The 13085-nt window shown below is 36.1% G+C and overlaps 1 protein-coding gene across 1 annotated transcript in view; it reads right to left on the bottom strand.

The window, feature by feature from the left end:
- Positions 1–13085, bottom strand: part of ADGRV1 (adhesion G protein-coupled receptor V1) — a 519149-nt gene that overhangs the window by 204429 nt on the left and 301635 nt on the right.

The raw sequence follows: 13085 nt of genomic DNA, 5'->3' as shown, positions 1-13085 counted from the left end.
AATGTGAGTGAGGGGGGCAGAGAGAGAGAGAGAGAGAGAGAGAGAGAGAGAGAGAGAGACAGAAAGACACAGAATTTGAAGCAGGCTCCAGGATTGGAGCTGTCAACACAGAGCCCAATGCAGGGCTTGAACTCATGAACTGAACTGTGAGATCATGACCTGAGCTGAAGTCAGATGCTTAACTGACTGAGCCACTCAGGCACCCCAAAAAGTCATTTTCAAAGTAAACCCTTTTCTTATTATGGATGGACAAAAATCCCACAAAATGCATTTATTTTAGATAATTAGAAAAGAAAATACATTCACTTAAATCAAAGCTACAAAGAGGGACAAGAAAGAAAAGCAAAGGGTGTGACTTTACCACCAAATGCATCTTCTTTTTGTGAAGTGACCTACGTAACAAAGTAGACTTAAATTTACTATTTCAGATCCTAGGATTATTCTAAACCTTGGACTTTTATTTCAACTGCCCCCAAGGCTTTGGTCAAGGGAAATCTTCAGAATGACAAGATGACCACACAAATTAAAATTATACCCTTTTCTCTTCTCCCTCCCCCACACGTGATGCCCCTACCCCTTTTTACTTTTTTAGTTTATTAGAGAGAGACAGAGAGAGCACACAAGCAGGGGAGGGGCAGAGAGAGGAAGAGAGAGAGGATCCCAAGCAGGCTCCACACTTTCAGTCAGAGCCTAATGTAGGGCTTGAACCCATGAACTGCAAGATCATGACCAGAGCTGAGATCAAGAGTCCAGCACCTAAGTGACTGACTTACTGGGCTCCCCTACTTTTTTTTTTTAATGACACTTATCATCTTCTAACATGCTTTGTAATTTGTTTACTTACTATGTTTCGTGGTTATTGTTCATCTCACCTACTATTGTTCACCTACTAGAATGTAATACTTATGAAGGCAGGATCATTGAACGTGTCAGTTACTGATATATCCTAATTATGCAGCCCAGAGTCTGGCATACAGTAGGTACTCCATAAATACGTATTAAATAAATGAATAAATAAATAAAGGAAAACACTCTTGTGGTTTCTACCTATTGTTTTGTATTTTCAACAATATATGCCTACTGTGTTAAATTTTGTAATGAAAAGTGCAAATGGCAAGGGGAGATTTGGAACAACAATAGCATAACTTCTCAAGGAATGAACTCTCTTTTTAGGACGGTGACCAAGCCTTTTTGGTTTTATATTTTAATAAGCTACCACTATGCCAGGGATATACAAATATTCAATAAATTACTGTTGAGAGAAATAATAACTGATGCCAAAAAGACAAAGCGGTGTTGAAGGAAAAAAACAGCTGACCTATATCTCAAAACCTACCTTCTAACAAGGAAACATAAATACCTTTGAGGTTGTTTGAAATTTTTAAAAAATAAATACTGTGCTCAAAACCAAATTAGAGCAATGGGACAAAGTATTGCTTTTATTTTCAAATGAAATATGTGCCTCCCTAATCCTTTTGTCACAGAGGTTGTGGCCATTAAACCTCCTTGAAAATTTCTATCCAGCAGTGTTCCTAGGGTAGCATCACTGTGGTGAATTTGTCAGGATCTAAGGTGAGGGCCTACATGCTTCAAATGTCTTCACTTCACAGGGTGACACTTAACCATAACCAGCCTACTTGGTCAACTAAAGAAAAGCCAAAATGCTCATTAGTAAATTTATAGTAACATGTATCTTTTTTAAAAATTAAAAATTTAATTATTTTTGAGAGACAGAGACAGAGTGTGAGCAGGGGAGGGACAGAGAGAGAGACACACACAGAATCCGAAGCAGGCTCCAAGCTCTGAGCTGTCAGTACAGAGCCTGATGTGGGGCCTGAACTCACGAACCGAGAGATCATGACCTGAGCCGAAGTCAGACGCTCAACCGACTGAGCCATCCAGGTGCCCCTACAATAATACGTATCTTAGGCCATACTGAAGTGACTCTTTCCTCTTGGAAATTATTTATTGAGTACTTCTTGTACCAAGTATAGAAGAAAAAAAAAGGCTTTTTCTTTTTCTTTTTTATTTAAAAAAAAATTTTTTTTTTTAACGTTTATTTATTTTTGAGACAGAGAGAGACAGAGCATGAACGGGGGAGGGGCAGAGAGAGAGGGAGACACAGAACTGGAAGCAGGCTCCAGGCTCTGAGCCATCAGCCCAGAGCCCGACGCAGGGCTTGAACTCACGGAGTGTGAGATCGTGACCTGAGCTGAAGTCGGACGCTTAACCGACTGAGCCACCCAGGCGCCCCTCTTTTTCTTTTTTAAAGCTATAGACACAACTCAGTTTATCCTTCTGAGACTAGTTTCTTCATTTGTAGTAGGAAGAAGATGGAAATGATAAATTCTTAAGTTCCTTTCTGTGCCAAGATTCCAGGATTATTTTTTAAATGAGAAGCATTCCTAACTCAACTTTTTGTTTATTTAGCCCTGGATTGGGAGCATTTGTAACACACAGTATTAGGGGAAAAAAGCAGATGCTAGAAATTAATGTCTCATTATTTCCTAACAATCTGGTACAAATGAGTTCCCTAAAAAAACAAAGTCAACAAATTCGCCCTTCCAGAACATATCACAAATAGCTTTTCAATTATTTTGAAAACATGCTTAGATCTTCCTAGATTTTAGCTTCTAACTTCTGAATTGTAACACACTATAGATCATAAATTTAACCTTCCTAAATTCCACAAATATTCACTGAACACTTTCACCAAAACTAACGTTAGTTTGGTTCAACTAACGTTGAACACTAAGCACCAAAACTTCCTTAAAAGCTGTTGGAAGAACAGACTGAGAGGTTCAGCAAAGGAAAAAAAAAGGAGTAATTTTAACATCTTATTTTCCTTCTTTTTACAAAGCGGCATCTATTTCCACAAAGATTTTGTAAGTGTACCTATATAATAAGTTTGAACCTCTCTAATTCATATTCTATAATATGCATAGCATTGAGGTTTACTTGGTAGTTATGTTCTAATCAACCTGAAGAGTTTGCTTATGTAAGACAATAGTGTAATCCAAACTTGTAATTGAACATGCTTAGTTTTAAGCATTCTATGAAACTATTTATAAATGGTATACTAACTTGAATAATTGTTATTCTCTTAAAAACTCTTTTCTTTGAAACAAATTAGTAAAGGTTATTATTTAAGCTGCATTTGCTTTCAGAATACAGTTTTAACACCCAGAATTCTATTCTACAGATAGGACTTCTCTATATTTTATTATGTTTTACTCTCCTTTTCTAAGTCCTAAAAATACCAGTCACAAATGTACTTTTGCAAACTATGAACATTCTTCCAGAATGTTCTCTAAAGCACGAGAAATACTTCCATCTGTATGCAAGGAGGTTAGTCTGCAAGAAAAGGCTGACCTATCACAGTGCACACTGCTACAACAGGAATGAGGTAAGAAAACTTGGGAGAACCAGCTATTACAAATAACCAGGCGTATCTAAAATTAAATTAACTTTAGCTTAAATACAAATTAAATGGTTAAAGTAAAATAAAATGCCGTCTCCTAGCATATTTAGCACATACGTCTTTAAGGCACATTAATGTAAGGAGAAAGGAGTTTTTACCATTGTTCTTTTACTTAATCATACAGAGATGACCAGGAGAAAGGTTATTTTCACAGTCAGTTCTCTGGATGCATTAAACATCATAACATAAAAAAAAAAAAAAGAATTTTTCAAAGGTCCTCAGTCATTCACGTTATTGATTCATTCAGTAAGCAGGCAAGTACCTACTACCAACAAAGTGTTACTATCTTTACGAGACAAAGAATATGGTGGCAAAAGGTGCTACATGCTTTCCCTGGTTTTCTTGTGAACCCACATATTAATGATGTGAAGTCATTATTAAGTTACACAAACTTAATAAATGATGAAAAAGGATCTGATACAGGCATTCACTTTTTGGAGGTAACTAAATGTGTTTGAAAGTTAAAGTGGGATTCAATGTTTGTTTATTATTATTATTATTATTAATTTTTGAGAGAGAGAGACAGAGACAGAGTATGAGTGAGAGAGGGAGATATAGAATCAGGCTCCAGGCTCTGAGGTGTCTGCACAGAGCCCGATCCAGAGCTCGAACTCATGAACCGCAAGATCATAACCTGAGCCAAAGTCTGATGCTTAACTGACGGAGCCACCCAGGTGCCCCAGTTAAAGTGGGATTCAAATCCTGGAGTTCTCATTTATATAGCATTCTCTCTAGAACACCATGCTGCAGCCTATAAAGCTAAAATCAAACTCAAGCCCTGCCTCAAAGTGCTGAACTTCTAGTTCACTCTTCCTCAATTTTTTAATCATGGCCCACCACAGGCTCATAATGGCCATAGAATATAATGCCAATAGCAAATATAATACTATTCTCAATTCTATACTGATATAACATACATACATCTTAACTAAAGAGAAAAGAAAAATAAATATATGTCCCCAAAGAGAGTATGTGATATGTTTTGTTAGTAACTTATATAATTCTTTGCTTCTTCTGGTTGATGAGAGCTCTACTGTACCTATGTATAGTTTTCATTTTAAATACAGAGCATGTGTTTCTGCTGGGCTAAATAATAATAATAATAACTGATTTCACTATAAACATCAATTCTCAGTACTCCTTAGTATACCTCTCTCCCCACTTTATTATAAACATTTTCACTCCTCTCTATTAATTGCCCTTCTCTTTACTCTCCAGCTTATCCAAAACACCTACTCAGTTTTTACAGGATCAGTTCAAATTCCACCTGCCTACTCAGATCATGATAAGCTCCTAGACTTTCCTTGTTTTTAAAGTGGGAAAGCACTTGTTACTCGGCATTTATAATGAGCCAAAATGTCGTCCTTTCTTTTTTTTTTTTTAATTTTTTTTTTCCAACGTTTATTTATTTTTGGGACAGAGAGAGACAGAGCATGAATGGGGGAGGGGCAGAGAGAGAGGGAGACACAGAATCAGAAACAGGCTCCAGGCTCTGAGCCATCAGCCCAGAGCCTGATGCGGGGCTCGAACTCCCAGACCGGGAGATCGTGACCTGGCTGAAGTCGGACGCTTAACCGACTGCGCCACCCAGGCGCCCCATGTCGTCCTTTCTAATAGGAGAGTTCTTATGGCTAAAGCCATACAAAAGATGCAAAACGTGACAGATGTTTTAACAGGGTATGGAGTAAAATACCAGGGGGACACATTCAAGATTGATTAGTTCCGCTTGTGGGACACAAAGAAACAATTAAAGAGGAAACAGAATTGTCTTGGTTTGGCCTACAAGTCCCATCTGCCTTCCATACCCTTTTTCAACTTATCTTCCACAAGATTCTTCCAAACATTTGACTCTAACTATTTTGACTGCTATTCCCAAAACATGTTCCATCATCTTTCCAGTCTATTCTTCCTCTTTCTCCTACCTAGGATTTCTGTTTCTCATCTTCCTCTGCTGAAATCATGTCTATTTTTCAAGGCATGACTGAAATGCCAACTCTATCATGAATATATGGCTTTCTTTCAACCACAAGCAAACTTTTCCTCCTCTGAATTTTTAAAATAGGATTTTATTAACATAAGGGTTGGCTTTCCTATAAAGCTCAATTCTCTCAATTGTTATATAATATCAGCCTTAATCTCTCAGAAAACTGTCAACTCCTTAAAGGCAACAATTTCATCTTATAATTATTTTGAAATAAAATTTCTAAAAAAGAAAATTCAGCAAATATTCATTATCCTCTATAGCTCCTATCATGGGTTTGAGCATATCGTTTTTTTTTATTAAAAATTTTTTAATGTTTATTTATTTTGAGGAGAGACAGAGCACGAGTGGGGAGAGGCCGAGAGAGAGAGGGAAACCTAGCCTAAAGCAGGCTCCAGGCTCTGAGCTGTAAGCACAGAGCCCGACACGGAGCTCAAACTCACAAACTGCAAGATCATGATGAGAGCCAAAGTGGGACGCTTAACCAACTGAACCACCCAGGCACCCTGAGCATATCATTTTTTAAAACAGCTTTATTGAAGTATGGTCAACGGAAAACAAATGGCACATATTTAAAATGTGTATGGTTTAACAAGTTTTGACATATATACACCTGTAAACCATTACCACAACTAAGATAACATATGCATCATTCCCAAAAGTTTCCTCACGATCTTCGTAGTACCTCCGTAGTAGTGTTTTTTTTTTTTTTCCATAGTAGTGTTTTAATTATGTGTTCTTTCAAATACTGATGGATATTTGGGTTGTTTCCAGTTTTTTTTTTTTATTTTTTACAAATAAAGCTGCTATGAATGTACAAGTGCTTTTATTTGTCTTGAATAAATATCTAGGAGAAGGAACAGGTGGATCATATGATAAGTGTGTATTTAATATTCTCTTGTGTGTGTATTTAATATTCCTAAAAATAGATAAATTATTTTCCAAAGTGCTTGTAACATTTCCATTCTCATCAGCAATATATTAGCATCTCACTAAAACTTGTCCGGGAGAGTCAAAAAACCTTTTAGCCTTTCTAAGGGGCACATATAGTTCCTCATCGTGGTCTAAATTTGGATTTTCCTAATCAGTAATGATGTTAACCATTTTTTCATGTCCCTATCTGCGATCCATGTCTTTTCTTTGAAGAAATGCCTCTTCAGCTCTCTTGCCTACTTTAAAAATTGGTTTGTTTTCTTAATGTTGAGTTTTATGAGTTCTTTTTATATTCATGATACAAGTCTTTCATCACATGTTTAATGTGCAAGTACTTCCTTCTACCCTGTGGCTTGTTTTCAAAAATTCTCTTAACAGTGTCATTGGAAGAACAAAAGTTTTTAACATTGGTGAAACCCAATTATGGATTGAATCTACCTTTTTTGATCTTTTATAAATACTTCTGAATTACCTTTTGCATTTTTGTCTATCTATGTAGGAGTCTGCTTCTGGACTCTCTGATCTGTCCCATCAATCAATTTTTCTATGTTTACACCAATATCACATCGTCTTGATGACTGAAGCTATAATTTTTGAAATCAGGTAGGGTTAGATTCTATTCATTCTTCTTTGTCAAAGTTATACTGTCCATTCCAAGTCACGTGCATTTCCATATAAATTTTAGAACCAGATAGATGCTTACAAAAACAGAAACCTACTGAGGTTGTGATTGGAATTGGGTTGAATCTGAGAATGGACATACTAACAATATCGACTCTTTCTTCTCATGACCACATGGTACCCTTCCATGTATTTAGGTCTTCTCTAATTCCTCTCAGAAGTACTTTGCAATTATCCATGTACAAGTCCTTCATATAATTTTTAAGAGATTCATCCCTAAGTATTTTATATTTTTGCTATTATCATAACTGATATTTCACTAAATTTTAACTCCTGATATTCACTGCTAGTATACAGAAATACAATTGATTTTTTGTATATTAATCTTCATCTCACCAACTTACAGACATACTTATTAGTTTGAGTAACTTTTTTGTAGAAAACATATTTTCTACATAAAGGATTATGTCATCTCTGCATAAATGGAATTTTACTTACTTTTTAATCAGAATGGCTTTAATTTCTTTTTCTTGCCTTATGGTACTTGTTGGCAATGGATATAAATATAGATATAATGTACACACACTCACACACACACAGAGTACTGAAAAGAGGTGGCAAAAATGAACACCCTTGTTTTCTTTTTGATCTTAGCATGAAAACATCGTTTTCACCATTAAGTATTTTAATGGTCTGAATTGTGTCCCCCAAAATTCATACACTGAAGTCCTAACCTCTAGTTACTCAGAATAAACTGTATTTGAAAATGGAGTCAATAAAGAGGTAATTAAATTAAAGTGAGGTCTTTAAGGTGGGCTGTAATCCACTATGAGTGATTTCTTTATAAGAGAAAATTTTGGATACTGGCAAGCACATGTACAGAAGAAAGACCATGTGAACACAAAGGGAGAAGACAGACATCTGTACAGCAAGGAGAGAGGACTCAATATGAAATCAACCCTGTCAACACCTTGATCTTGGAATTCTAGCTTTCAGAACTGTAAAAAATAAATTTATTATTTAAGCCATCCAGTCTATGGTAATTTGTTATGGCTGCCCTAGCAAATCATTACAACTACGAGGTTAGTTAATATAATTTCTTTTTTTTTTTTTTTTTTTCAACGTTTATTTATTTTTTTGGGACAGCGAGAGACAGAGCATGAACGGGGGAGGGGCAGAGAGAGAGGGAGACACAGAATCGGAAACAGGCTCCAGGCTCCGAGCCATCAGCCCAGAGCCTGACGCGGGGCTCGAACTCACGGACCGCGAGATCGTGACCTGGCTGAAGTCGGACGCTTAACCGACTGCGCCACCCAGGCGCCCCAATATAATTTCTTTTTGTAGATGGCATGTCAAGTTGAGAAAGCTCCCCTCTATTCCTACTTGGTTGGAGTTTTTTTTTTTTTTTTATCAGGAATGGCTATTGAATTTTGGCAAATGCTATTTCTCTATTGAGATTACAAAACATTTTATTCGATTTTTGCTTGCTAATTAATATGATGAATTAATTTGATTGATACTGGAATATTAAACCAACTTTATACTACTTGGATAGTTATCACTTTTTGTGATGCATTATCATTTTGATTTGCTAAAACTATATTAAGAATGTCTGCATCAATATTCATGAGGAACACTGGTTTGTAGTCTTTCTTTGTCTCATTTTGCTATCAGGGTAATGCTAGTTCTTTTTCAATTTTCTGGAAGAATCTGTATAGAAGTGGTATTTTTTCTTAAATGTTTGATAAAATTCATCAATAAAACCATGTTAAGACTAAAGTTATCTTAGTGGCAAGATTTTTAAATATAAATTCAATTTCTTTAATAGATATATACCTATTCAGATAACCTAGCTCCTACTGAATGAGTTTTGGTAATATATGTCATTTTAAGTAACTTTTCTATTTAACCAAACCTGGAAAATTTGTTGGTATAAAGTGATATATAATATTCCCTTATTATCCTTTTAATATTTAGAATCTGTAGTGATGCCATTTCTCTTTCTTCATAATGGTAATTTAGAACTCCTCTTTTTTTTTTTTTTTCTTGATCGTTCTGGCTAAAGGTTGGTCACTTTATTGATCTTAAAGAAATGGCTCTTGGTTTCACTGATTTTCTCTGTTGTTTTACTGTTTTATATTTCAGTGATTCCTGTTCTGTTCTTTATTATTTATTTCTTCTTTTTCTCCTATTTTTAATTTAAAAACTGTTTTTATATTTCTGTGGTCCTATTTTTGAAACCTTATTTCTTTTTCTAATAGAGGCATTTAGTTCTATTATATTTTTTCCTTATATTGCTTTAAGGATTCCTCAAATTTTGATATATTGTGTTTTCATTTTCACTCAGTTCAAAATTCTTTGAAATTTTCCTGAATTATTTTCTGACCTATGGATTATCTATAAGTGTGCTAATTAGTTTCCAAATATTTGAAGATATTCTAGTGATCTTTCTGTTGATTCCAAATTTAATTCTGTTGTGGTCAGAGGACATACTCTGTATGGCTTTAATCATTTTGAATTTATAAGCCTATGTTCCTTGCGTACATGATAAAAACATGTATTCTACTACTGTTGGTTTCAGTGTTTTATAAATCTCAATTAGTTCAGGTTGGATGATAACATGTTAAAATATTCTATATTCTAAAAAAAAACAAAACAAAATTCCATGTATTTACAGATTTTCTGTTCTTTTAAAAAATTTTCTATCAATTATTGAAAGAGAAGTCTTTAAATTCCCAACTATAATTGTGGATTTGTCAAGTTTTCCTTGTAGTTCTATAAATTTTTGCATGGTATATTTGGAAGCTTAGTTATTAAGTTATTAAATTTAGGGTGATTATAGTCTCTCAATAAACTAACCCCTTTATCATTATAGAATGACTTTTTTCTCTGGTATAACTTTTCTCTAAAATCTACTATGTGGCGTCTGGCTTCAGCTCAGGTCATGATCTCGCAGTTTGTGAGTGAGCCCTGCATGGGGCTCTGTGCTGACAGCTCAGAGCCTGGAGCCTGCTCCAGATTCTATGTCTCCCTCTACCTCTGTTCCTCCCCTTCATGCTTCTGTCTGTCTTTCTCTCTCAAAAAATAAACATTAAAAATATATTTAAAATCTACTTTGTTAATATAGTCAATCCCAATTAATTTTCCATCTTTTTATTTTTATTTTGTTAAATTTCAGAGAGACAGACTGAGTGCGAGTTGGGGAAATGGGTAGAGAGACAGAATCTCAAGCTGAGTGTGGAGCCTGATCAAGAGTCCGATGCTCAACAGGTATTTTCTCCTTCAGTACTTAAACATGTTGCTCTACTTTCTCCTCACTTGTATTATTTCTGACAAGAAATTTGCTGTAATTCTTATGTTTATTCCTCTGTATGGATTTTTTTGTTTTAATTTTTGTTGCCTGTAAGATTTTTCTCCTTATACTAGTTTTACGCAATTTGATTATGATGTGCTTTCATACAGTTTCTTCATGCTTCTGTGTGGCGCTCATCACGATTCTTGAATACATAAGTTAACAGTTTTTAAGAAATTTGGAAAATTTTAATCATTACTTTTTAAAATGCTCTTTCCCAACCATTAGGCACTTTTACCTCTCTTTCTGACATCTCAATTACACATATATGAAACACTTAATTTTTTCCCCACAGTTCAATGGTGCCCTGCTGATTTATTCTGACTCCCTCTTTTCTTTTTCATTTTAGAGTAACTGATATTGCTGTTTTCAAATTCACTTATTTTTTCTTCTGCTATTTTTTTTTAAATTTTTTTTAACATTTATTTATTTTTGAGACAGAGAGAGACAGAGCATGAACGGGGGAGGGTCAGAGAGAGGGAGACACAGAATCTGAAACAGGCTCCAGGCTCTGAGCTGTCAGCACAGAGCCCGATGCGGGGCTCGAACTCACGAACTGTGAGATCGTGACCTGAGCCGAAGTCGGACGCTTAACCGACTGAGCCACCCAGGAGCCCCTCTTCTGCTATTTCTAATCCCAATCAGAGTATTTTTCATCTCACACATTGTAGTTTTCATTTCTTTTTTGTTTTAGTGTTTATTTATTTATTTTAAGAGAGAGAGAGTGAGAGAACACATATGCACAAGAGGGGTAGGGACAGACAGAGAGGGAAAGAGATAATCTTTTTTTTTTTAACGTTTATTTTTGAGGAGAGAGACAGAGTGTGAGAGGGGGAGGGATAGACACAGAGGCACAGAATCTGAAGCAGGCTCCAGGCTCTGAGCTGTCAGCACAGAGCCTGATACAGGGCTTGAACTCATGAACCATGAGATCATGACCTGAGCCAAAGTCAGATGCTTAATCAACTGAGCCTTCCAGGCGCCCTGTGTCATATTTTCTTGCCTTTCACCACATCTTACAGTTTTTTATTAAATATCAAACACTGTGATCTTACCTCTTTGGGAGTTGGATATTTGTGTTCCTGTAAATATTTTTGAGCTTTGTGCTAGGATGCATGTGGAAGCAATTTGGGCTTTTCAATTCTTGCGGTTAAGATGTGTTGGGCAGGGCCTAGTGCTCAGGCCAATCACTCCATGGGGCTGAGGCAAAACCCGTCTGTATACTCTACCCAGGTGTTTGTGGATCTTGAGGATTTCTTAGTCTAACAGCAGGAAAAGTTACTATTCGTGGCTCTGTGTAAGCACCTCACATTGATCTCTTTTGCCTTCTGGGGGACTCTTTCTCTAGCTTTGGGTAGTTTCCTCACAACATGGGCTAGTCAGAACTCAGCTGAAAAATAAGAACTCTACCTATCTATCTCCAGGGTTCCTTCTTTTTCAGTATTTTGGCCTCCAAACTTTAGCCACCTTGTTTTTCTCAGACTCTCATCTTTCTCCTTAGTTCTGTGAATCTGCAGACCACCTGTGTTCCTCCTTTTTGTGCCACAGCTTGGAAGGCAGTATTCCAGGGCAATTATTAACCTCATCCTGTTTGTTTCTTGTACTTCAGGGATCCTCATCCTTTGCTGCCTGATGTCTAGCCTATTGACATTATTTCATATAATGTTCCGTTTTTTTCATTTGTTTTAGATCTGATGGTAAATCTGGTCCCTATTATTTCATTTCGGCTTGAAGCAGACTCTTGCAGGTATTAACGCCTTCTGGATCCTACTATTAACTTTCTTTTTTCCTGAAATTAAAATATTTACTATTATTATGGTGTTCTGTCTTGAGCTTAACTAACTACACTTGAATCTACAGTATCCACTTACTCTATTTTGTGAATTAAATGTTTATTTATTTTTGAGAGACAGAGCACATGCAGGGAAGGGACAGAGACAGAGGGAGACACAGAATCCGAAACAGGCTCCAAGCTCTGAGCTGTCAGCATGGAGCCCAAGGCAGGGCTCGAATTCACAAACCATGAGATCATGACCTGAGCCAAAGTTGGACGCTTAACTGATGGAATCACACAGGCGCCCCTAATTTTTGAATTTTTATAACTCACATTTTCTAATCCACTTAGCATCCCTGATCCAAAAAGTTTTTTACTCTCTTCTTCCAAAGTTAACTGATGAGTAAGCTATTTTAAACATTTGTTTCAATGACAAAAGCAAGATATGTGAAGCTAAAAAGATCACAAAATGCTGAGTTCCATTATTTCTGCTACTTGTAAATCATTTATGTCTGCAGAATCCCTTTCATTAGAAAACTGTGTTAATAACCCATTAATCTGAGGCTAAAGACAAAAAGACCTTTGCATGTTGCTGTTGCATTGGCTATTGCCAATGTGCCAATGCCAATGATAATGGAATTCACAAAGTATAATGACATTTCCATGACTAATGTATTCTGTGGTTAACAGACTTCCTTTTGTTTAAGTTTTAATCAGCATTATCTCTGTAACTTTTTTTTTTTTTTTTTGCTGTTTTTACAATTAGTGTTTGAGAGAGAGAGAGACAGAGAGAGAGCAGGGAAGGGGCAGACAGAGAGGGAGACACAGAATGTGAAGTGGGCTCCAGGCTCTGAGCTGTCAGCATAGAGATTGATGCAGCCCTTTCAAATAATTTTAAAAGTTACACAGATAGGGGCATCTGGGTGGCTTAGTCGATTAAGCA

This window comes from Lynx canadensis, chromosome A1 (genome assembly GCF_007474595.2).
Source record: "Lynx canadensis isolate LIC74 chromosome A1, mLynCan4.pri.v2, whole genome shotgun sequence".
Lineage (NCBI taxonomy): Eukaryota > Metazoa > Chordata > Mammalia > Carnivora > Felidae > Lynx > Lynx canadensis.
Note: the sequence above shows the minus strand (reverse complement) of the source record. Positions and strands in the feature narration are given on the sequence as shown.